Here is a 23,902-nt window from a genome sequence, read left to right as displayed (position 1 = left end):
CAGCTTAGCAGGTAGCTGGGGCCCTGATGCCATCACGGCAGGCTCTGGGGCCTTGTGTTCTGTGCGGACCCTGTCAGGTGGTCGGGCCATGGGCCGCTGGTGGTAGCCAGGATCGATGGGCGACAGGTCAAGTCTGGGGATCTGAGGCAGTGCGGGAAGCACCGAGGCCTTTGGTCTTGGGGGTGGCCAGGCCTACGGCGCCTCAGGCCCTGGGCCACAGTGAAGCCTTCGCCACTGCCCTCGCCTTTGTCAACGTTGTGCTCAGCACCCTTGGGACCGTATGGTGGCGGGGCTCGGCCGTGGATAGAGAATCCCCAGCGGAAGCGGGGGCTGTGGGCAACATAGCGGCTTCCCTCCACTGGGGCGCCCGCTCGCGTTAGTGGTCTCGGTGCCCCGCTCGCCCTGCACAACGTGGAACTCGACAGTCTCGGCTTTGCCCACGCTGCGTTCGAACTTGCGAGGGTTGTTCTGGGGGATGGCCATCTGTTGAACGAACACACCTTCGTGGGTATCATGCCTACTGATGAAACCATACCCGTTCTTCACATTCAACAACTTGACGGAGCCTCGCACCCACTTAGGTATGACTTTCTTGGGCACCTTTCCCATGGCGCCCACCGTGGTAACCTTGGGGATCACATCCCCGCTGAGGTTGCCAGCACCTAGGGCTCAGGGCAGATCTCTGCCTCCCATGGATGCCAGGTATTTCTGCGAGGCTTGAGGGGAGAAGGAAGCGGCCACCTCCGTGAGGGAGGCCTCTCCAGCCTCATTCATGAGGCCCTCCTTGCTCTCCTTTCTCAGAGAATCTGAGGGAAATTTGGCCCTCTTATGCTGGAAGGTGGGGGAGGGGCTGGAGGCAGGACCCTCTCCAAGAGGGTAGTGGGTAAGGGTCAAGGGCTCTCTGGCTTCACTCTGAGACTCTTGGAGACGCCTATGGGGTCTCCTGGGGCAGGGGTTCACAGACCAAACAATGGCTACTGTGGTGATGTCTCACTGTGGGGTGGGGTGGGGCGTTCCTAGATGGGGCTCGAGCTGGGAGGTAGGGCAAATGCACTCCTCCCCATGCTCCTGCCAGCATGTCACAGTACCTCATGGTTTCTGGTGGAGAGGCGGCACACTTGAAGCTCTAGGGAGTGGTCTTGAACACCCTCTTACTTGCTTGAGTGGATGTGAGGAGAGGACCCAACTTCCATCCATCTTCCTTGGCTGGGGAGATTCACAGCCTCCTAAGGGCACTCTCTCTCAGTCTTCTCTCACAAAACCGTGGTCCTCTTCCAGCCCGTGGTGTGCCCTGTATATGGGTCAGGCATTTTGTGTAACTTGAGGCAAAGTGACAACCACATGATATTAAGACCCAGTCAAAGAAGCCTGCTGTGGTGTTTCTTTGTTTTGCTTTTGTTTTCCGGCAGGAGAGCAAAAGAAGGCTGCCAGGGCTAGAATGCTAGTACTGAGAAGACACTAAAGTCGTGCAGGTTTATCCAGACTAGTGTTAAGATTGTGTTGACCTAAAACAAATAGACTGTCAGGTATTGCCCCAACAAAAATGGGTTTATTCCGGATCAAAAATGAATTGCAATTCAGGGTCTGCAACCATGGTGAGCCACGTGCAAATCCCCCCAACAGGGAGAGGATAACTCTTTCAAAGAGAGGAAGAGGAAGTTAGGAAGGCTATAGTAAACAAAGTGTCCATCGGCAGCTGAGAGTTGGAAGTGTGGTGGCTTTTCATTGGCTGAGTCGTGACAGTCTCTCATTGGCCGAGCTCTTGCCAGGCAAGAAGCGGAAGTCTTTCTTCTTCCTGTTGGACTCTGTTCTCGTCATAGGGTGTGAGAGCTCACCCTTCTAGCCTCCCGACTCTATTTTAATTGGAGTTTCTCTTTATTAATTTTTACACTCCTCTCCTTTGATCAAGATCTTTCTCTGCATCACTGATCAAGTCTGATTTCCTGTTTCAGCAGGTTTTTGTCCCTCAGTGTCAGGAAGGACCATCCTTGGTGTACTATCCCATGTTAGAGTGAAAGTGCACAGTTTGGAAACCTATTGAAGTCACATTAGAGTAACAAGGAGGGGCAGGAGGGAGAACTGTTAGGCACTTTTTATCTAAAGTTCGTGTTATCAAGATCATACACATAGGCGATCATCTGAAGCATTATGCCACCATCAGGGGTTTGGCAGACAAACTTCCAACAGACCTAATCTGGATATATTGGGAAAGCTGTCTTATCAGATATTGTCTGCTTCAAATTCAGAAAACCTCTACTTTCGTATCACCAGATGACGTGCAGGTCCATTCAGGATTGGTGCTTTCTTTAGGTGTGTCACGTGAGTTCACGGGGCTATCCCCTGGAGCTTGGTGGCACAAGGGTTTGTTAGCAGTACCTGATAGGGGCCTTTCCTAGCAAGGTTGAAGAGATTCCTTCTGGAAGTGTCTTTTCCAATAGATGAAATGTCCAGGTTGCAAGGTGTGATGCTTAGTATCTTCCTCTCCTGAAAGCACACTGTGAAAAGATTGCTCTATCAAAACATGATTATTTATAATAGAAGCAATTAGGCCTTTGAAATATCAGAGTATCTCTCCTTTTATCTGTTGTGGCTCAAAAGAGGCAGGAGCCAAGTGAGTATCCTGTGACTCTCTCAGAGGGCGAGAGTTTGTGAGTTCCAAAAGGGGTGGTTCTGAGATTCAGAAGGACCAATGGCAATGCTTCTGGCCAAGGTAATAAGAGGCCCTCTACAAATTTTGCCAACTGAGGTTTAATAATGCTGTTAGTGCATTGGACTAAACCAGAGGACTGGTAAGTGCAGTGAAAGTGCTGTAAAACTGGCCAAACAGTGCAGACTGGTTGAAGTACCTGACCAGTAAAATGGGTGCCTCAATCATTATGAAGTTTGAGAGGAGTTCCCCAGATAGGGATAATCTTTTCCAAAAAGACTTTAGCCACAGAAGGGGCAGTAGCCTTTCTGCAAGTGGAGGCTTCAGTCCAGTGTGAAAACATACAGATTATGACTAAAGCATGTTTATATCCACAAGGTGGAGGAAGGTGTATGGAATCCTTTTTCCAGAGCCTGAATGGTCCATTAGGCAGTTTAAAATGGCTGGGAGCAGTACAGACGGTCTTCTCTGAGTTGTATTTTGGACAAGTGGGACAAGTGTATATTCAAACAAGATATACAGATAATAAATAAGTTAACACAAACATGATACACTTCATATGCCATTAGGGAATTACAAATGAAAACAATAAGACAGGACTACACACCTATTAGAACTGCTAACCTCCTCCCAAAATGAAAACATCAAATACTGGAGGATGGGAAACAACAGCAACTTTAACTCATTGCTAAAGGAATGCATTTACGGCCTCTTAAGAAATAATTTGGCAGGATTTTCCAAGGCTAAGCAAGTCTCACACCTTGGGATCTAATGAGGTAGGTACTTTTTGCCCCCTTGTTAATGTTTCCCCACCAATATTGATTCATAAATGTTATCATTTTGTCGGTAGGCCAATAGTTTAATGCATGTACAGTGGTTAGCAGTGGGAAATTTAGTCTCCTGTAAAACCCTGCTGCTATTTTGTCTGACTCAGAGCTTTCACTTTTTATCAAACCAACAACTGTTGAATTTCCAATCTTGTTTCCCTTTTCTGAGGTCAAATGTTGGGCTTCTCTAGCCAGTTTTTCTAAGTTATAATTTGCGGAACTATCCCTGTGAACCATCAAAGAGGTTTGGCTCTTGTCGATTACTTTAAGGGCAGCATTCCTTGCGGAAATGTCAGCAAAGTGATTTCCCTTAGCTTCCAGAGCATCAAGTTGAGAATGCCTCAGGATCTTGATAATAGCTAAAATGGCAGGTAAATGTATTTCATCCAATAATCCCTGAACAGAGAGGCCACTTTAAATTTTATTTCCGCTGGAAGTAAGGAAGCCATGTTGTTTCTACAACATTCCAAACTCATGAGCTACCCTGAAAGCATATTTAATACCAGTATCAATATTGGTAGTTCTGCCCTTGGCTAAAGTACAAGCCTTTGCAAGAGTGTATAATACAGCCTGGTGGGCTGAAGTAGTCATAGGTAAAGGTGCTGCCTCAACAATATAAAAAGGAGTGGCGATAGCATACCCAACACAATATTTTTGCCACTGTCACATTTTTAAAAGAATCATGAGAATTCAGTGTTACCCAAAGGAATTTCCTGCAGATCATCATGATAAGTCAGCATTAAGCAGTTGTGAGGGACTTTTGTCAGTGACGGAGGGGAGAAGAGTAGCAGGTTTAAGCTCATTAGAGTGTAAAGGAGTTATGTGAGGAGCAGTTAACAAAAGGCCTTCATAGCAGGTGAGGCAGCTGACTAAGGGCTGTTGAGTGTGATGAGAATTCAGGAGGGCTTCTACTTCATGAGGTACAAAAATGGTTAAAGCGGCTCCCCCATGATTTTTCTCAGTGGGCTTAATCAAATGGGCAGTGGTGGGAATGCCTCTAAGGCAAGGGAGGTATCACCATGCCACAGGGTCCATTTGCTGGCTATAATACCCTATGGGTTGATGATGGCTCCTGTGTCTTGTGGTGAGTACCCCCAAGGATGTTTCTTTCCTTTACATACACAGAAAGGTAAAAGGGAATCTGATCATTGGGAAGCCCAAGAGCAGGTGTGTTTGTCAAACTCTCTTTTAAGGCTACGTCATCTGATTCTTCCCATAAAAGTAGATTGGTGTTGTTGTTCTTTAGGAAAACTTGCAGAATTTAGGCCATAAGAGAGATTCTTTAATCTAATTTCAGCAGTAACGAACTAGGCTGAGCAAAACTTTTCAGTTGGTGCTTAGTTTTGGGTTTTGGGAAACTTAGGACACCATGAGGCCTCTCTGGATTTAGGTGTAGCACTTGTTCTGATATCAGATGTCCTAATTATTGAACCTGGGTTTGGGAAAACTGAATTTTTTTCCTTGACAATTTTGCATCCTTTTGAGGCTACAACCTTTAACAAAGGGATGCTGTCTTCTTGTGAGGAGGATTGGAAAGGAGGGCAAAGAAGCAAATCATCCGCATATTGCAACAACGTAGAACCCCTAGAAAACTTTATATCAGCAAGATCAGCCTTCAGGATTTGTGAGAAATAAGAAGAACTCTCATTAAAGCCGTGATGTATTACTGTCCAGGTGAATTGCTTTTCTTCCCAGGTGAAGGCAAATAAGTGTTGGCTAGCTTCGTCAACTTGAATACTAAAGAATGCACTGCATAAATCAGTTATGGTAAGGAACTTGCTTCTGGTGGAAATGGATGTTAGTAGCGTATGAGGGTTAGGAACAACAGGTGTTGAGGGATAACAATGTTGTTTATTGCTCAGAGGATCTCACACTGGCAAAATAGGAGTATTACCAGGACTAGTACAAGGGACGATGAGACCTTGAGCCTTGTAGTCTTCTATTAGGGGCTTTATGCCTTGAAGGGCTTCTTTTTTTATAGGGTATTAATTAATTCTGGGGAGAGGTTTTGAGGGATCTATATGAATCTTAATGGAATTTTGCCAATATCAGTTTGAGATTTTGCCTGTACAAAGGGTGGCAGCGGATTCAATAAGGACAAATGATCAATGTTTCCAGAATCAGCTCTAGTGCCATCAGAGCCACAGCAAATTAAAGAGGTCAAAGGGTCACTTAATTCACCTTGTTGGGTGCTATGATAACTACTTTCAAATTCTAAGGCATAATGTTTTCCTAAAAAGCCTCAGCCTAATAAATGGATAGGAGCTGGGGAAATAAGGAGAAAAGGGTGTGTATTTCTCAAAGGGCCTAAACAAAAGTAAGTATGTTCAGAGACAGAAATCTTTTGAGGTTCATTCACGATCCCACTATTTGGTCTGTTTTAGTGCTCCAAGGCAGGGGCTGCTTTATAGTAGTTGGGGTTGAGCATCGAGAGTGTGGTTCCAGTGTCAGTTAGGACTGGAAGACAGTCATCCCATATCTGGAGCCATGTTTCCCCAAGCTGATTAAGAGGGAGAATTCACAGGGGCTGTACCAGTTAAGAATCCTACCAACAGTGCAGAAGTGTTCCCTCCAAATCTTAGCCAGAACTTGTTATCACTTGTCTTTTGATGATGGCCATACTAACTGGGGTGAAGTGATACCTCATTGTGATTATGATTTCCACTTTCCTAATGAGTAGTAATGTTGAGCATCTTTTCATGTACCTATTAGCTATTCATATATCTTCTTGGGAAAAATATCTATTCAGGGTTTCTGCCAATTTTTACATTAGTTTATGTTTCCTTTTGCTATTGACTTGTGTGTGTTCTTTATATATTTTGGATACTAACCACTAGTCAGGTATATGGTTTACAAAATGTTTCTCCCATTCTCTAGGTTGTTTTTTTCTCATTTTTGTGTTGTTACTTTTGCTGTGCAGAAGCATTTTAGTTTGAGCTAGTTCTGCTTGTTTACTTTTAATTTTGTTGCTTGTGCTTAGGTGTCATACCCAAAAATGTCATTGCCAAAGTATGTCAAGGATTTTTTTTCTTACTGTTTTCTTCCGGGAGTTTTAATGTTTCAGATCTTATACTTAAGTGTTTAATCCATTTCAAGTTAATTTTTGTGTATTCTCTAAGATAGGGATCTAGTTTCATTCTTTTACATGTGAATATCCAGTTTTCCCAACATGTATTGAAGAGACTGTCTTTTCTCCACTGAGAATTCATGTCTCCCTTGTAAGAGTATTAGTACTAGTATTAGTATCGACCACATATGCTTGGCTTCATTCCTGGGCTCTGGATTCTGTTCCATTGATTTATTTGTCTTTTTTTTTTTAATGCCAGGACCATACTGTTTTGATCACTATAGCTTTATAGTATAGCTTGAAATCAGGAAGTGTTGTGCCTCCTGCTTTGTCCTTCATTTTCAGGACTGCTTTTGCCACTTGGGGTCTTTTCTGGCTCCATATAAATTTTAGGAGTGTTCTTTCTTCTTCTGTAAAGAATGCCATTAGAATTGTGAGAGCAGTTGCATTGGCTTTTGGTAGTATTGACATGTAAGCAATGTTAATTCTTCCAATCCATGAACACAGGATATCTTTCCATTTTTTAGTGTCTTCTTTCATATTTTTCATCAATGTCTTATAATTTTCAGTGTAGAGGTCTTTCATCTCCTTGGTGAAGTTTATTCCTAAGTATTTTTTTGTTTTGATATTATTGTAAATAGATCGTTTTCTTAATTTCTTCTTCAGATGACTTGTTGTTAGTATATAGAAATGTTGATTTTTTTGTATGTTAATTTTGTGTTCTGCAACTTTACAGAAATTGTTGATAAGATCTAACATATTTTTTGTGTTGTCCTTGGGATGTCCTGTATATAAAACCATGTCATCAGCAAACAGAGGCAGTTTTACTTCTTCCTTTCCTTTCTGATGACTTTTATTTCTTTTTCTTGCCTTCTTGCCCTTGCAAGGACTTCTAGTACTGTTGACTAGGAGTGGTGAGAGTGAGCACCCTTGTCTTGATTCCTGATCTTACAGGAAAAGCTTTCAGTCTTTCACCATTGAGTTTAATGTTAGCTGTGGGTTATCATATATGGCATCTATTATGTAAGGTACATTCCTTTTATACCTACTTTGTTGAGTTTTTAGTCATGAACAAGTGATAAATTTCGTCAAATAATTTTTCAGTGTCTATTGAGATATCATATGATATTTTACTCTCATTCTCTTAGGGCAATGTATCACATTGATTTGCAAAAGTTGAATCATCCTTGCATCTCATGTATAAATTCCATCTGATCATGGTGAGTGATCCTTTGAATGTGCTGCTGAATTTAGATTGCTACTATTTCATTGAAAATGTTTGCATCTATACTGATCAGAAATTTTGCTCTGCAGTTTTCTCGTGGTATCTTTTTCTGGCTTTGGTCACAGAGTTATGCTACCCTTGTAAAATGAGTTTGGGCGAGTTCCCTCCTCTTCAATTTTTTGGGAAAAATTTGAGAGGGGTTGCTTTAATTCTTCTTTTTAAGTGTTTAGTAAAATTCACCAGTGATGCCATATGATCCTGGGCATTTCATCACTGGTAATTTTTTTTTTTTTTACTGATTCAATCTCCTTACCAGTAATTGATCTATTCAGACATGCTGTTTCTTCCTGACTCAGTCTTGTTGGAGTGTATATTTCCAATAATTTTTTTTCCATTTCCTCTAGGTTGCCCAATTTTTTTGGTATGTAGATGTTCATGGTAGCCTCTTATCATCCTTTGAATTTCTGTGGTGTCAGTTTTACTATCTACTTTTTCATTTGTAATTTTTTTGATTCGGGTCCACTCTCTTTTTTCTTGGTGAATCTGGCAAAAGGTTTGTCAATTTTCTGTATCTTTTCAAAGAACCAATTCTTGGTTTGGTTAATATTTTCTATTAGTTTCCTTTTTTCTATTTTACTTAATTTCTACTCTGATCTTAATTATTTTATTTCTTCTGTTAACATTAGGCCCACTTTGTTCATTTTGTTTGTTTTTGTTACTTAATTTGTAGAGTTAAATTGTTTATTTGGGATTTCTCTTGCTTCTTAATGTAGGCATTTATTGCTATAAACTTCTCCTCAGAACTGCTATTGCTGTATCCCATAACTTTTCTTATGTTCTGTTTCCATTTTTGTTTGTCTCAAGACAATTTTTTATTTCCATTTTAATTTCTTTTTCCATTGGTTGTTTGGGAGAGTGTAGTTTAAATTTCCATGTGTGTGAAGTTTCCAGTTTTCCTCTTTCTATTGATCTCAAGTTTATTGGCATCATGGGCAGAGAATATACTTGGTATGATAGTAAAATCTTGAATTTGGTAAGATTTGTTTTAAGACCTATGTTATGGTCTATTCTAGACAATGTTCCATGTGTCCTTGAGAAGTATGTGCAGAGTGCTGGGTCAGAGAGAATGTTCTGTATATGTTTGTTAGGTCTATTTAGTCTATTTAGTTTTTCTTTTTTTTTTTTTTTTTTTTTTTTTTTTGCGGTAAGCGGGCCTCTCACTGCTGTGGCCTCTCCCGCTGCAGAGCACAGGCTCCGGACGCGCAGGCTCAGCGGCCATGGCTCACGGGCCCAGCCGCTCCGCGGCATTTGGTATCCTCCCAGACTGGGGCACGAACCCGCGTCCCCTGCATCGGCAGGTGGACTCTCAACCACTGCGCCACCAGAGAAGCCCTATTTAGTTTTTCAAATCTGCTGTTTCCTAAATTGTTTTGTCTGGATGTTTTGTCCATTGTTGAGAGCGGGGTATTAAAGTCTCTAACTAATATTGTATTATTGTTTATTTCTCCTTTTACCTCTGTTATTTTTTGCTTGATGTATTTAGGTGCTCCAAAATAAGGGCATTAACACTTAAAATTCTTATATCTTCTAGATGTATGAATGCCTTTTTAATTATGTAATGATGTTCTTTGTCTGTATTTCCTTTTATTCATTTAAAATACTTTTTTTCTGATATAAGTATAGTTCCCCCACTTTTTTTTTTTTTTTTTTTTGCGGTATGCAGGCCTCTCACTGCTGTGGCCTCTCCTGTTGCAGAGCACAGGCTCCGGATGTGCAGGCCCAGCGGCCATGGCTCACGGGCCTAGCTGCTCTGCAGCATGTGGGATCTTCCAGGACTGGGGCATGAACCCATGTCCCCTGCATTGGCAGGTGGACTCTCAACCACTGTGCCATTAGGGAAGCCCGAGTTCTCCCACTTTTACATTGTTGAACATTTGCTTGAATTATCTTTCTCCATCCCTTCACTCTCAGTCTATGTGTGTCACTAAGACTAAAGTGAGTCTATTGTAGGTAGCATGTCATTGACTCTTTATTTCTTTAAACTATGAACCCATTCTATGTCTTTTGGTTGTAGAATGCAATCTGATTTCATCAAAAATAATTATTGATATGTACAGACTTACTATTGGGATTTCAGTGTTTCTTTCTTTCTCTCTCCCTTTCTTTCTTTCTTTCTTTCTTTCTTTCTTTCTTTCTTTCTTTCTTCTTTCTTCTTTCATTGTTTTGTGGGTCCATTTTCTCTTGATCCTTATCCCACTATCTTTTTGTGTGCATTGATATCTTGTAGCATCAGTATGCTATTTTAACTGAAATTGGGTGTCCGGCCCAAAGGCCATTAAAGAGGCACAGTTGGTGGAAAGGAAAGTTTGCTTTATTTCAGATCTTGGCAACTGGGGCAGGGACAGGGTGGACTCTTGTCCAAAGGCAGATTCCACCCCTCCTCAACTGGTGAGCAAGAGCTTTTATAGGCTGAGGGAGTGGGGTACATGTAAAAACAGCACATTCAGCTCTGACAGTCATCTTGAAATTGGTCATGTGGTGGTCTAATCCGCATCATCTTGATTGTTTAAAGTACAGTTAATCTTCAGTTCCAGGGTTGGTTTGTTCCCATTTCCTTGCGTCCAATTCTCACAATGGTGGCAGCTTATGTCATGGCTATAGTCTGGTCATCATGTATTTAACTTTTTCTACCTGAAAGGGGTTTCTGAAAGATAGCTAACAGGATATGGCTCAGAATATTATCTATAGCCCTTGAAGAGGAACTAATGGTCCTTGACTATGCCTAGTGACTAAACTATTATTATTTAGTCTTGTTGGACTCTTTTCCTTTGTTTCTGTATTTTCTCACTTCTCTGATTAAACTTATTCTTTGGCTAAATTTTCTCCACAGACAAAAGTCAGGTGGAGGACATGGGAGGCATGGTGGGGAAGGACAATTGGCTCCTGCTCCATTTCACTATGATCTTTTCTATCATGTTCTTTTGTGTAAATATTGCAGGTTTTCTTTCCCTGTGGTTACCATGAAGCTTACATCAAATGTCTTATAAGTATAGGACACTATTTTAAACTAGTAACTATTTAACGTTAATAGAAATCCTACGTATTAACCTATTATTTCTCCTCCTCATCACATTTGACATTATTAATGTAACAATTTACCTAATATTTATTGTTTGTAGCTAATAACAGATTGCTGTAGTTATGGTTATTATTTTTTAATTTTTAAATTAGAGTTTTAAGTGAAATATGCACCTCCAATACAATATCACAGAATCGAACTTTGACTATGTATTTACAATTGTCAGTAAGTTTTTCACTGCCATCTGATGTTTTTATGATGTTATTTGGTGTACTTTTATTTCCACTCAGAGAACTCCCTTTAGCACTTCTTGTAAGGCAAACCTATCCATGATGAAATTTCACAGATTTTGCTTGTTTGCAGATGTCTTTTTCAGTCCTTTATTTCTGAAGGACAACTTCACTGGGTATAGTATTCTTGGCTGATGGTGTTTTTCTTTCAGTATTTTGAATGTCATCCCAATTCTTTTCTGGCATGAAAAGTTTCTGTTGAGGAATTTGCTTAAAGTTCTATGGGGTTTCTCTTTTATGTAACTCCTCTCTTTACTCTTCCTGTTTTTAAAGTTCATGCTTTGCCTTTGATATTTGACAATTTAATTATAATGTGTCTTTGTGTAGTTCAGTTTGGGTTCACACTTTTTGACATCCTTTGGGACTCTTGGATCTGGATGTCTATTTCTAACCCTAGGTTTGGGAAATTTTCAGCTATTATTGCTTTAAATATATTTAATTTCTCTTTCTTTTTTTTCCTCTCCTGGAATTCCCATAATGCAAAATTTTTTTCATTGTGCTTCATAAATTTCATAGACTTTGTTTACTCTTTTACATTCTTTTTACTTTTTGCTCCTCTGACTGAATGACTTTAAATGTCTTATCCTCCATATCATTGATTTTATCTCTGCATGGTTGAGCCTGCCCTTGAAGCCCTCTATTGATTTGTTCAGTTCAGATATAGAAATTTTCTGCTCTAGAATTTTTCTCTTTTAAGATGGGTTTTGTTTCTTTGTTGAACTCCCTGTTTCGTTCATGAATTTTCTCCTTATTTTGTTTAGTTATCTGGATGTTCTTGTCATTTACTAAACTCCTTTAAGAGAATTATTCTGATTCTTTGTCTGACGGTTCATAGATCTCCATTTCTTTAAGAACCATATTTAGACCTTTATTTGTTTCCTTAAGTGGTATCATGTTTACCTGCTTGTTTGTTTTCCTTTTTCTATCTTACATTGATATCTGCACATTTGAGTGAATAGTTTCCTCTTCCAGACATTGCAGGTTTGCTTTGACTGAGATAGTTCTTCATGTCAGCTCAGTTCGGATTTCTGGGTGTGTCTTCTGTTAATGTCCTTGGTCAGGTGGATCCTGCTATTAGGTTCTCTTTTGGGGTGAGCCAAGTGTTTGAGTTCTGAGGATGGGGGTGAGGATATGGGCCACTGGCTGAAAACAGCTGGATAGGACTGCTGGCCTGAAACCCTGCTCAAGTGAGGCTCTAGGATGGGTGGTGCCTTTGCCTGACCTCTCTGGTCAGGACTGGGTACTATACTCAGGAGTAGGTGGGAATATGAATTAGCTTCCCTGCACTGGTGGGGCACAGGACAGGACCCATGGTCTGCATGACTCATTGTTTGGATCCTTTCTCAGGCAAAAGTATGCACTGAATATCCTGGTCAGGAGAGGCCACCAGTTTTTCTCTGCTGACAGGGAAAGCCATGGGCTTTCTTTGTTCAACTGCTACTGTAAGCAGGGCCGTTGGATGGGCTATGCAGCTTCCCATGTGTTCTGACATGTTTCCCTGACTGGGATAGCTGAAGGCTGAAGCTACGAATTAGATTCCCTGCCCAAGCATAGCAGAAGAACCTCCAAGGCAACTAAGGGCTTTTGTTTTTTGTCTTGCCACAAACCAACTTATGACCCAAATTCCATGGCTGAACAGGGCCAATGGCTTTGCTTTGGGGGCAATAAGCTTTGCCTGCCTACCTCTCAGCTTGAGCATTGCTGGGTTATGCGACTTCCAGGTGTTCTCTCTAGTCCTTCCTGTCAGATGGGGTTGAGGTCCACACTCTGCAGCAGTTGGAGCTATGACCCGTCTCTCTTGCCTGTGTCAAGAGTCCACTTCAGACAACTCTCAAATTTTCCCCAAATAGGTTTTCTGGTCAGGAAGAGTCAGGACCCACACTCTGCAGCAGGTAGGCCTATGAATCAGCTCTTTCTTCTGGGCATGGGCAGATCAGGGCTCCAGGGCTGTTTAAACTCCTCGTTTTAGGACCCAAATCAGGCAGGACTGCACCCCACTGAGTTCCCTGATCAGACTGCACCACTGACTTGGTTCTGCAGAAGAGCAAAGCCACCGGTTGGGACTACTAATTGGCTTCTGCAGGTAGGAACTTGGTCTGCCAAGATCTGAGTGCTGGTTTGTTTGAAGCTCTCCCCCTTTCTGTGTCACAATCAGATTCCCAGTGTTTGAAGACTGTAGAGTCCCTTGCTATCTCTGTGGGGCAAAACCAATGTAGGGACTTCCACAAAGTGACCCACATTGCTGTATGTGACTAGATGTCACTCCTGGGCTCTCTTTTCCCACTGGAGGAACTGTAGACTCAGGGGAGACCTCTCAGCTTGGTGCTGCTCCAGCCTGGAGTGTGGGCAATATGGTAAGCATGTAGCCATTTCTCTTACCTTTCTAATGGAGTCAGTCTTGATCTCTGTGTTCCAGGAGGCATGCTTCAGACTCATTCCCATTTTATAGGATTTTCTCAGTGGTTTCTTGTTCATAAATAGGTATTTGTTGTTCTTTGTGTGAAGGGGAAAATATCCATAACAACCTATGCCACCATGTTGATGATGTCACTCATGTAAATTATTAATTGCATGGTAGACTTCTCTTGGGGAAATAAGGGCTCAGACTTACTATTCCTCCATCTTTCAGGTGTCACATTTTGTTGTCCATCAATGGATATCTCAGTGGTTTCCACCTTTTGGTTCTTGTGAATAATGCTGCTGTGCACATGGGTGTGTAAATATCTGTTTGGGTGCCTGCTTTCCATTTTTGGGTATATACCTAGAAGTGTAGTTGCCAGATCACGTGGTAATTCTGTTTAATTTTTTGAGTAATCAACATATTGTTTCTCAAAGCTGCTGTATTTGTTTACAGTCCCACCAGCAATGCACAAGGGTACCATTCTCTCCACATTCATATCAACAGGATTTTTTTCAGCTTTAAAAAAAATTGGCTTCCTAATTGTTGTGAAATGTTATCTTACTATGCTTTTTTTTTGCAGTTCCTAAACTTATAATACAGATGATCATCTTTTCATTGGATTATTTGACCTTTTAATTTTGAAAAATGACTGCTCATGTCCTTTGATCATTTTAGAATTCAGATGTTTGTTTTTTTGTAGTTGTTGAGTTTTAAAATTTCTTTAAAATAGCAGTAATGTCAAAAAACACTAAGTACGAAAAATATGTTTTTCAAACTGACCACAGTATATGATTTAATCATTAAGAAAAACCCCAAATCATTCATACATAGGAACAGAAAAGGATGCCTCATCCACAAGGTAAAAAGCAATAAGTAGAAACTGTTTACTAAGAAGCCTACATGTTGAATCTACTAGACAAATATTTTATGTTATTGTAAAATTTCTCATGTTTTGTTTTTCATGGTTTATTAAGATATAATTGGCATACAGCACTGCTTAAGGTGTACAGCACAATGACTGGACTTACATATGTTTTGAAATGATTGCCATGATAAGTTTAGCTAACATCCACTGTCTCATATAGATAAGCCCGCTAAAAGAAAGTTTTTTTCCCCTTATGATGAGAACTTTTAGGATTTACTCACTTAGCAACTTTAAAATATACCATACATCTGTGTTAACTTTAGTCATCATGTTGTACACAATATCTCCACTACTTATTTATCTTATTACAGGAAGTGTCTACCCTTTGAGCAACTTCATCAATTTTCCCCAGCCCTCACATTTGGTAAACACAAATCTGATTTCTTTTTCTATGAATTTTGTTTTTATTGTTCCTGTCGTTGATGTTGTGTTTAGATTCCACATGTAAATGAGATTATACAGTATTTGTGTTTCTCTGTCTTACTTATTTTACTTAGCATAATGCCTTCAAGGCCTATCCATGTTGTCACAATGGCCTGATTTCTTTCTTTTTTATGGCTGAATAATATATAATAAGATATATTATATATTATAATATATTATAATATATAATAAATATACCTTATTTTATATATATATATAAAAAATAGTATCTACATATGTAGATATATATCTTCATTCATCCATCAAAAGACACTTAGGTTGTTTCCATGTCTTGGTTGGTTATAGTAAATGCAGCTATGGACATGGGAGTGCAGATATTTCGTCAACATCATGTTTTGATTTCTTTGACTATATACCCAGAAGTGGAATTGTTTAATCAAAATATAGTTCTTTTTTTACTTCTTAGAGGAACCTCCATACAATTTTCCATATTGACTATACCAATTTACAATCCCACCAACAGTGCACAAGTGTTGCCTTTTCTCCACATTCTCTCCAGTGTTTGTTATTTCTTGGCTTTTTGGTGATGACCATTCTAAGAGGTGTGAGGTGATATCTCATTGTGTTTTTTTTTAACTGAAATTTTATTGAAGTGTAATTGATGTATAACATTATATCAGTTTTAGGAATACAACAATATGATTCAATATTTGTATATATTGCTAAACAATTACCGCATTAAGTCAAGTCTACTAAATATCCCTCACCCTGTATAGTTACATTTTTTCCATGTGAGGAGTTTTTAAAAAATTATTATTGAACAAATTTTACATATAACATTGTATAAATTTAACATGTACAACGTGTTGCTTTGATATGTTTATATATGGTACTATAATTGCTGCTGTATCAATATTTATCACATTACATAATTATAGTACAATATTGTTGTATTCATCATTCTTTGCATTAGATCGCTGTCACTTATTTACTACATGTTGGTAGCTTGTATCCATAAAAAACATCAATCTCATCCCCCACCCTCCATTTTCTTGTAACTACCATTTGACTCTTGTTTTAGTGGTTTGACTTTTTTAGATTCCATATATAAGTGATATCATGCACTGTCTTGCTCTGTCTGACTTGTCTCACTTAGCATAATGTGCTCAGTGTCCGTCCATGTTGTTGAAAATGGCATGATCATCCCTTTTTATGGATGAATAATATTCTATTTTGTCCATATACCACATATTTTTTTACCCATTCATCCATTAATTGGCATTTATGTTGTTTCCATATCATGGCTATTATTAATAATGCTGCAATACACATGGGAGGACAGATGTCTTGTGAAGATATTGTTTCCTTCTCCTTTGGGCATATATCCAGAAGTGGAGTGGCTGGATCCTATGGTAGACCTATTAAATTTTTGAGGAGCTTCCATATTATTTTCCATAGTGGTTAAACAAATTTGCATTTCCACCTACAATATATAGGGCTCCCTTTTCATCACATCCTCACCAGCCCCTGTTGTCTCTTGTCTTCTTGATGATAGCCATTCTAATAAGTGTGAGGTTGATAGTTACTGTGGACTTGAATTGCATTTCCTTGAGGATTAGTGATGATGAGCATCCTTTCATGTGTCCGTTAGCCATTTTGATGTCCTCTTTGGTGAAATGTCTATTTAGTTCTTCTGCCTATTTTTTTCTTTTTTTTAAAATAGATCTTTATTGGACTATAATTGCTTCACAATACTGTGCTAGTTCCTGTTGTACACCAAAGTGAATCAGCTACATATATTTTCAGATTGTTTCTTCTATTTCTATGAATAATGCCTTTGGTGTTTGATGGGGATTTCATTGAACCTGTAGATGGCTTTGGGTAGTATGGAAGTTTTTACTATATTAATTTTTCTGATCCACTAGCCTGCAATGTCTTTCATTCGTTTGTGTCTTCTTTGATTTCTTTCAGGAAAGTCTTGTAGTTTTTGTTGTACAGATCTTCAACTCCCTTGGTTAAATTTACTCCTAAGTATTTTATTGTTTGTGATGCTATTGCTAATGGGACAGATGTCTTAATTTCTTTCTCAGATGTTTCATCATTAGTGCAAAGGAATGCAATATTTCTGTATGTTGATTTTGTATCCTGCAACTATACTGAAATCATTGATTAGTTCTGATCCAGATTTTTTTGATTGACTCTTGGGGATTTTCTGTACATAAGATTATACCATCATCAAATTGTGACAATTTTATTTATTTAATCAAAACTTTAATACTTTATTTTTTAACATCTTTATTGGAGTATAATTGCTTCACAATGGTGTGTTAGTTTCTACTATATAACAAAGTGAATCAGCTATACATACACATATATCCCCATATCTCCTCCCTTTTGCATCTCCTTCCCACCCTCCATATTCCATCTCTCTAGGTGTTCACAAAGCACAAAGCTGACCTCCCTGTGCTATGTGGTTGCTTCCCACTAGCTATCTATTTTACATTGTAGTGTATATATGTCAATGCCAATAGTTACAATTCTACATCTTCCTTTGCAATTTGGATGCCTTTCATTTCTTGATCTTGTCTCATCGTTCTAGCTAGGACTTCCAGTATCACATTGAACAGGAGTAGTGACAGTGGGCATCCTTGTCTTTTTACTGACTTTAAAAAAAAATATCCTTCATTTTCTCTCCATTGAGTATAATTTTGACTCTGGGTTTGTCACATATGGCCTTTATTATCCTGAGGTTGTTCCTTCTATACTCAACCTGTTAAATATTTTTTACCCTAAAAGGGTGTTGTATTTGTCATTGCTTATTTTTGTATCTATAGAGATATCAATTATCACTTATTATGTTCATGTGATGTATTACATTTATTGATTTGTGTGTGTTGAATCATCCTTGCATCCCACGGAGTAAACCCCACTTGGTCATGATATATAACCCTTTTAATGTGTTCTTGAATTTGCTTTGCTAAATATTTTGCTGAGAATTTTTGTATTTACATTTATTGGGAACAATATTCTATATCTTGTTTCATGGAATTCTTAGCAGGTTTTGATATGAAGGTAATTCTGACTATGTAAAATGAGTTTGGAAGTGTCCCCTTCTTTATTTTTTGGAAGAGTTTGAGGAGACTTGGTTTTAATTCTCCTTAGGTGTTTGGTAGAATGCACCAGTGAAACCAACTGGTTCTGGAGTTTTCTGTGTTGGAATTTTTTTCATTACTGATTCAATCTCTTTAATCATTAGTTTTCTGTTCAGGTTTTCTATTTCTTCCTGATTCAGTGTTGGTAGGTTGGGGGTTTCTGTAAATGTATCTATTTCTTCTATGTTATGTGATTTTTTGTCATATGATTGTTCATAGCACTCTCATATGACCCTGTGTATTCCTGTATTATCAGTTTTAAATGTCTCCTCTTTCAATTCTATTTTTATTTGAGTCTTCTATTTTATTTCCTCAGTTAGTCCAGCTATATAAGTTCCTCATATTATTTATCATTTTGAAGAACCATCTCTTAGTTTTGCTGATTCTTTCTACTGTTCTCCTGACCTCCATTTTATTAATTTCTGCTCTGGTCTTTATTATTTCCTTCCTTCCACTAACTTTGGGCTTCATTTGTTGTTCTTTTTACAGTTCTTTGAGGTGTAAGGTTAGGTTGCTATATTGCTATATAAACCTTCTTATTGCTATAAACCTTCCTGTCAGAACTGCTTTTATCACATCCCACAAGATTTAAAGTGTCATATTTCCATTTTCATTTCTTTCAAGATATATTCTCATTTCCCTTTTGATTTATTCTTTGACCTATTCACTGTTTAGCAGTGTGTCATTCAGTTTCCACATATTTTTAGATCTTCTCATTTTCTTCTCCTTGTTGATTTCTAGCTCCATACCTCTGTGGTCAAAAAGATAGTTGGTATGGTTTCTATATCCGTAAATTTGCTAAGATTTGCTTTGTGTCCTATCATCTGATCTATTCTTGAGCATGTTCCAAGTGCACTTGAGAAGAATGTTTATTCTGCTGCTGTTGGATGGAATGTTCTGTGTATGTCTGTTAAGCCATTTGTTCAAAAGTATGGTTAAACTCCAATGTTTCTTTGTTGAGTTTCTTCTGGACGATCTAACCATTGCTGATAGTATGGTGTTGAACTTCCCTACTATTATTGTATTGTTGTCGATTTCTCCCTTAAGATTGGGTTGGGAGTGTATTTACAATTGTTATATCTTCTTGATATATTGATCCTTTTATCGTTATATAATCTTCTTTGTCTCCTGTTACTATTTTTGGCTTGAAGTCTACTTTGTCTGATATATGTATGGTACACTCACTCTCTTGTGGTTTCTCCTTAATTGGAATATCACCTTCCATGCATTTTCTTTGAGCCCATGGGTATCTTTAGAGCTGAAATGAGTCTTCTTTATGCAGCACATAGGTCATGTTTTTCTATCCATCTAGCCACTCTGCAACTTTCGATTGGTGAGATCAATCCATTTACATTTAGGGTAATTATTGACATGTACGGACTTACTATTGTTATATTATCTTTTCCCATCTGATTATTTTGTCTCACCACTTTTTCTTTTTCCTTCTGTTTCTGTATACCTTTTTAAGTTGCTGTTTTATCCTGGTGAATTGCTCAGTCTCCTTTTTTTATGTCTTCTGAATCTACTGTAGATTTTTGCTTTGTGTATGGTTACAGTTTTCAATTCTGACTGCCTTTTTATCACCTTAATCAGAGTTGTGTGTACTTTTCACTTCAGCTAGAAGAGCTCCTTTTAATATTTCTTGTATGGCAGGTGTAGTGGTCATGAATTACCTCAGATTTTGTTTGACTAGAAAGGCCTTTATTTCTCACTCATATCTGAAGGATAACTTTGCTGGGAAGAGTATTCTTGGTTGGCAATTTTTATCTTTCAATACTCTGAATACAGGCATACCTTGCAGATGTTGCAGGCAGGGCCATTTTATGACCATTGCCATTAAAAGGATATCGCAATAAAGCAATTCACCCAATTTTTTTCCAGCAGATATGAAAGTTACATTTACACTATAGTCTACTGTGCACAGTAACATTATGTCTAAAACATACAATGTTCATACCTTAATTTAAAAATACTTTAATGCTAAAAAATGCTAACCATTATCTTTTCCTTCAGCGAGTCATAATTTTTTGCTGTTGGAGAGTTTTGCCTTGATGTTGCTGGCTGATGACTAATCATGGTGGTGGTTACTGCAGGTTGGGGTGGATGTGGAAATTAAGTAAAAGTAAGGCAACGATGAGGTTTACTGCCCCTATAGATGCTTCCTTTCATGAATGATTTTTCTGTAGCATGTAAGGCAGTTTGATAGCCTTTTACACACAGTAGAACATACAAGTTGGATTTGTCGGCTTAAAATAATGCACAACGTGAGAGTTTTGAGTCGAGTTTAATTTGGGGGAAAATGACGACTATAGCCTGGGAGACAGCATTTCAGTTAATTCCGAGAAACTGCTCCAAAGAGGTAGGGGGAAAGTTCAGTATATATGTGATTTTGGTGAAGGGGGAGTACATACAATCAAGCACATATTTTTTTGCAGAAGGTTTCTGCTAGTCATGAGGAGCAGTAATCACCATGAAGGATTTTAGTGCTTTTCTAGATATGAGGACATACAAGAATTGAGCTCATAAAATTGGCTCTTGAAAATATCAACTATCTTAAGACCTGTTCTGCCAGGTTTCCCAGAGATCAGAGTGCCTTATGTCTTCTCTCCACCCTGAACTCCTTTCAGGGGGTGTTGAAAATTAGCAGCTGCAACAACACATGATTTAATCTTTGTAGAGGTAATTGGCAAGTGCCAATGGCAGGTGTCAATTTGTTGTTGACAGAGTCAATCCTCTCAAACCCTGCCACTGCTTTATCAAATAAGTTTTATGTAATATTATAAATCCTTTGTCATCATTTCAACAATTATCACAACATCTTCACCAATGAGTAGATTCCATCTCCAGAAACCACTTTCTTTGCTCATCAAAAAGAAACACTTCTCATCAGTTAAAGTTTTCTCATGAGATTTCAGCAATTCAGTCAGGCTCCACTTCTATTTCTAGTTCTCTTGTTATTTCAAGTCTTGAACCCTCCAAAGTCATCCATGAGGGTGGAAATCAATTACTTTCAAACTCTTGTTAATGTCAAAACTTTAATCCCTTACCATGGAATGCAAACATTTTTAATGGCATCTGGAATCTTTTCCAGAGGGTTTTCAACTTGCTATGTCCAGATCCTTCAGAGTAATCACTATCTACAGCAGTTATAGCCTTATGAAACATATTTCTTAAAGAATAAGACTTGAAAGTCAAAAACACTCTTTGTTCGGTGGGCTGCAGAGTGAATGTTGTGTTCGTAGGCATGAAAACATCATTAATCTCATTGTATATCTCCATCAGAGCTCTGGGGTGACTAGATACGTTGTCAACGAGCAGTGACATTTTGAAAGGAGTCTCTTCTTCTGAGCAGTGAGCCTCAACTGTGAGCTCCAAATATGCAGCAAAGTTAGTTGTAATCAGATGTGCTCTTATACAGATATTGTTGTTCCATTTACAAAGCACAAGCAGTGTGGATTTAGCATGATTCTTAAGTGTCCTAGGATTTTTGGTATGGTAAATGAACATTGGCTTCAACTAAAGTCAACAGCTGAATTAGCCCATAAAAAGAGAGTCAGCCTGTCCTTTGAAGCTCTGAAGCTAGGCATTGATTTCTCTTCTCTAGCTATGAAAGTCCTAGACAGCATCTACTTCCAATATACGGCTGTTATGTCTACATTGAAAATCTGTTGTTTAGTGTAGCCACCTTTATTAACTATCTTAGCTAGATCTTCTGGATAACTTGCTGCAGCTTCTACATCAGCACTTTCTTCTTCACTTTGCACTTTGATTTTATCATTGTGACTTCTTTCCCTAAACCTCATGAACCAACCTCTGCTAGCTTCAGAATTTTTTTTTTTGTAGCTTCTTCACCTCTCTCAGCCTTCATAGATTGGAAGACAGTTAGGGCCTTGCTCTAGATTAGGCTTTGGCTTAAGGAAATATTGTGGCTGGTTTGATCATCTATTCAAACCATTCACACTTTCTCTATATCATCAACAAATCTGTTTCACTCATCATTTGTGTGTTTACTGTAGTAGAAATTTTAATGTCCTTCAAGAACTTTTCCTTTGCATTCACAACTTGGCTAACTGTTTGGCATAAGAGGCCTAGCTTTCAGCTTACCTACTAAGCTTGTTTTTCTCTAGCTTTTGATTTAACGTAGGATATGGGTGACTCTTTATTTTACTTGAACACTTAAATGTAATCATGAGGGTCTTCAAGTGACCTAATTTCAATAATGTTGTGCCTCAGGGAAAAGGAAGACCTTAGAGTGGGGGAAAGGCAGTGGAACAGCTGATCACTGGAACAGTCAGAATGCACATAACATTTACTGACTAAGTTTACCATCTTATGTAAGTGTGGTTTGTGGCACTCCCCCAAAAAATACAAGGGTAACATCAACACCCCTGGTCACAGCTCACCATAACAGATAATAATAATTGAAAAGTTTGAGATTTGTGAGAATTACCAAAATGCAACATAGAGACACAAAGTAAGCAAATGCTGTTTGGAAAAATTGTGCCAATAGACTTGATCAACACAAGGTCACCACAAACCTTCAATTTGTAAGACACAAAATATCTGTGAAGTGTAATAAAGCAAAGTGAAATAAAATGAGGTATGTCTGTAAGTCATTCCATTCTCTCCTGCCCTTGAGTTTCTGCTGAGAAATCTGCAGATAGCCTAATAGGTTACTCTCATTTGTCCCTGGCTGCCTTTAAAATTATTTCTTTATCATCAACGTTTGACAGGTCTAATGTAATTTGTCTTGGAGGAAATATGTTTGCTTTGAAATAATAAAGTGTTCTATTAGATTCATGGACTTGTATGTCATGTTCCTTCCCCAGGTTTGGGCAGTTCTCAGCTACTATTTCTTTAAGTAAACTCTCTGCACATTTCTTCCCTTTAAAACTGAGTAGGACACTGCAGAGCCTTACCAAGGACAGACCTCCTCCCTAACCCAATTTCCCCCCACTCCTGATTTGTAGAATAGCTTTAGCTCTCCAGGGCCTCCCAGAGTTCCAAAAAGCCAATTTAATCAGAGAAGTGAGAAAATGCAGAAACAAAGGAAAACAGTCCAGCAAGACAATACAATAGTAGTTTAGCCATAAAACAAAGTCAAGGACTTTTAGTTGCTCCTCAAGAGCTACAGATAATATCCTGAGCCATATCCTCATATGATTTGGTGGATACTAAAATCTCCACCAGGTGGAAGAAGGTAACTGCATGCTGACCACCGGTATGTAGACCCCAGACCAGTTGGAGCCAGAAGGTTGATAATTGAGATTCCTGAAATACCGCCCTGTTACCTCACCATCAACCAGTCAGAAAATTATGCACAAGCTGATCATGCACCTCATGACCCTCTCCTTCACACTGTCTTTAAAAAAACACTTCCCAGAAAGCCAATGGGGAGTTCGGGTCTTTTGAGCATGTTCTCAACAGAAGCCCATTCTCCTTGCTTGGTGCCTTGCAATAAATACTGTACATCCCTTCACCACAACCCAGGTGTCATTAGACTGGCTTTGCTACACGCTTAGCGAGTGGACCCAAGTTTCATTTGGTAAAATTTTGTTGAACCACATGGGACTTTCTTCTCCAGTGGGAATCTCACCCAAGGCACATTTTCCCCAGCCTGTGGTGGCACTCAGATTCTGTCCAGCAGTTGCCTGAATGCCTTTGTCTTAGGGACAGCCTTGAGAATGCTTGTCACTGAGTGGTTATCACAGGCCCATGGCAATTTCAGTTTCATGGTGAATGAAGCAAGGCTCTGGTCCTGCATGGTCTGTGAGATGTTTCTGGTAAGTGGCAGTGCCTTGTGTTTCACAACACCAGGATATACTTCCCTATTGCATTGCCTTGGTTGGAATTTTCCTTTTTCGGTCAAAAGGCATACGATTTTGTCATCTGGTTTTGAGTGGAA

This window comes from Globicephala melas, chromosome X (assembly GCF_963455315.2).
Source record: "Globicephala melas chromosome X, mGloMel1.2, whole genome shotgun sequence".
NCBI lineage: Eukaryota > Metazoa > Chordata > Mammalia > Artiodactyla > Delphinidae > Globicephala > Globicephala melas.
Note: the sequence above shows the minus strand (reverse complement) of the source record.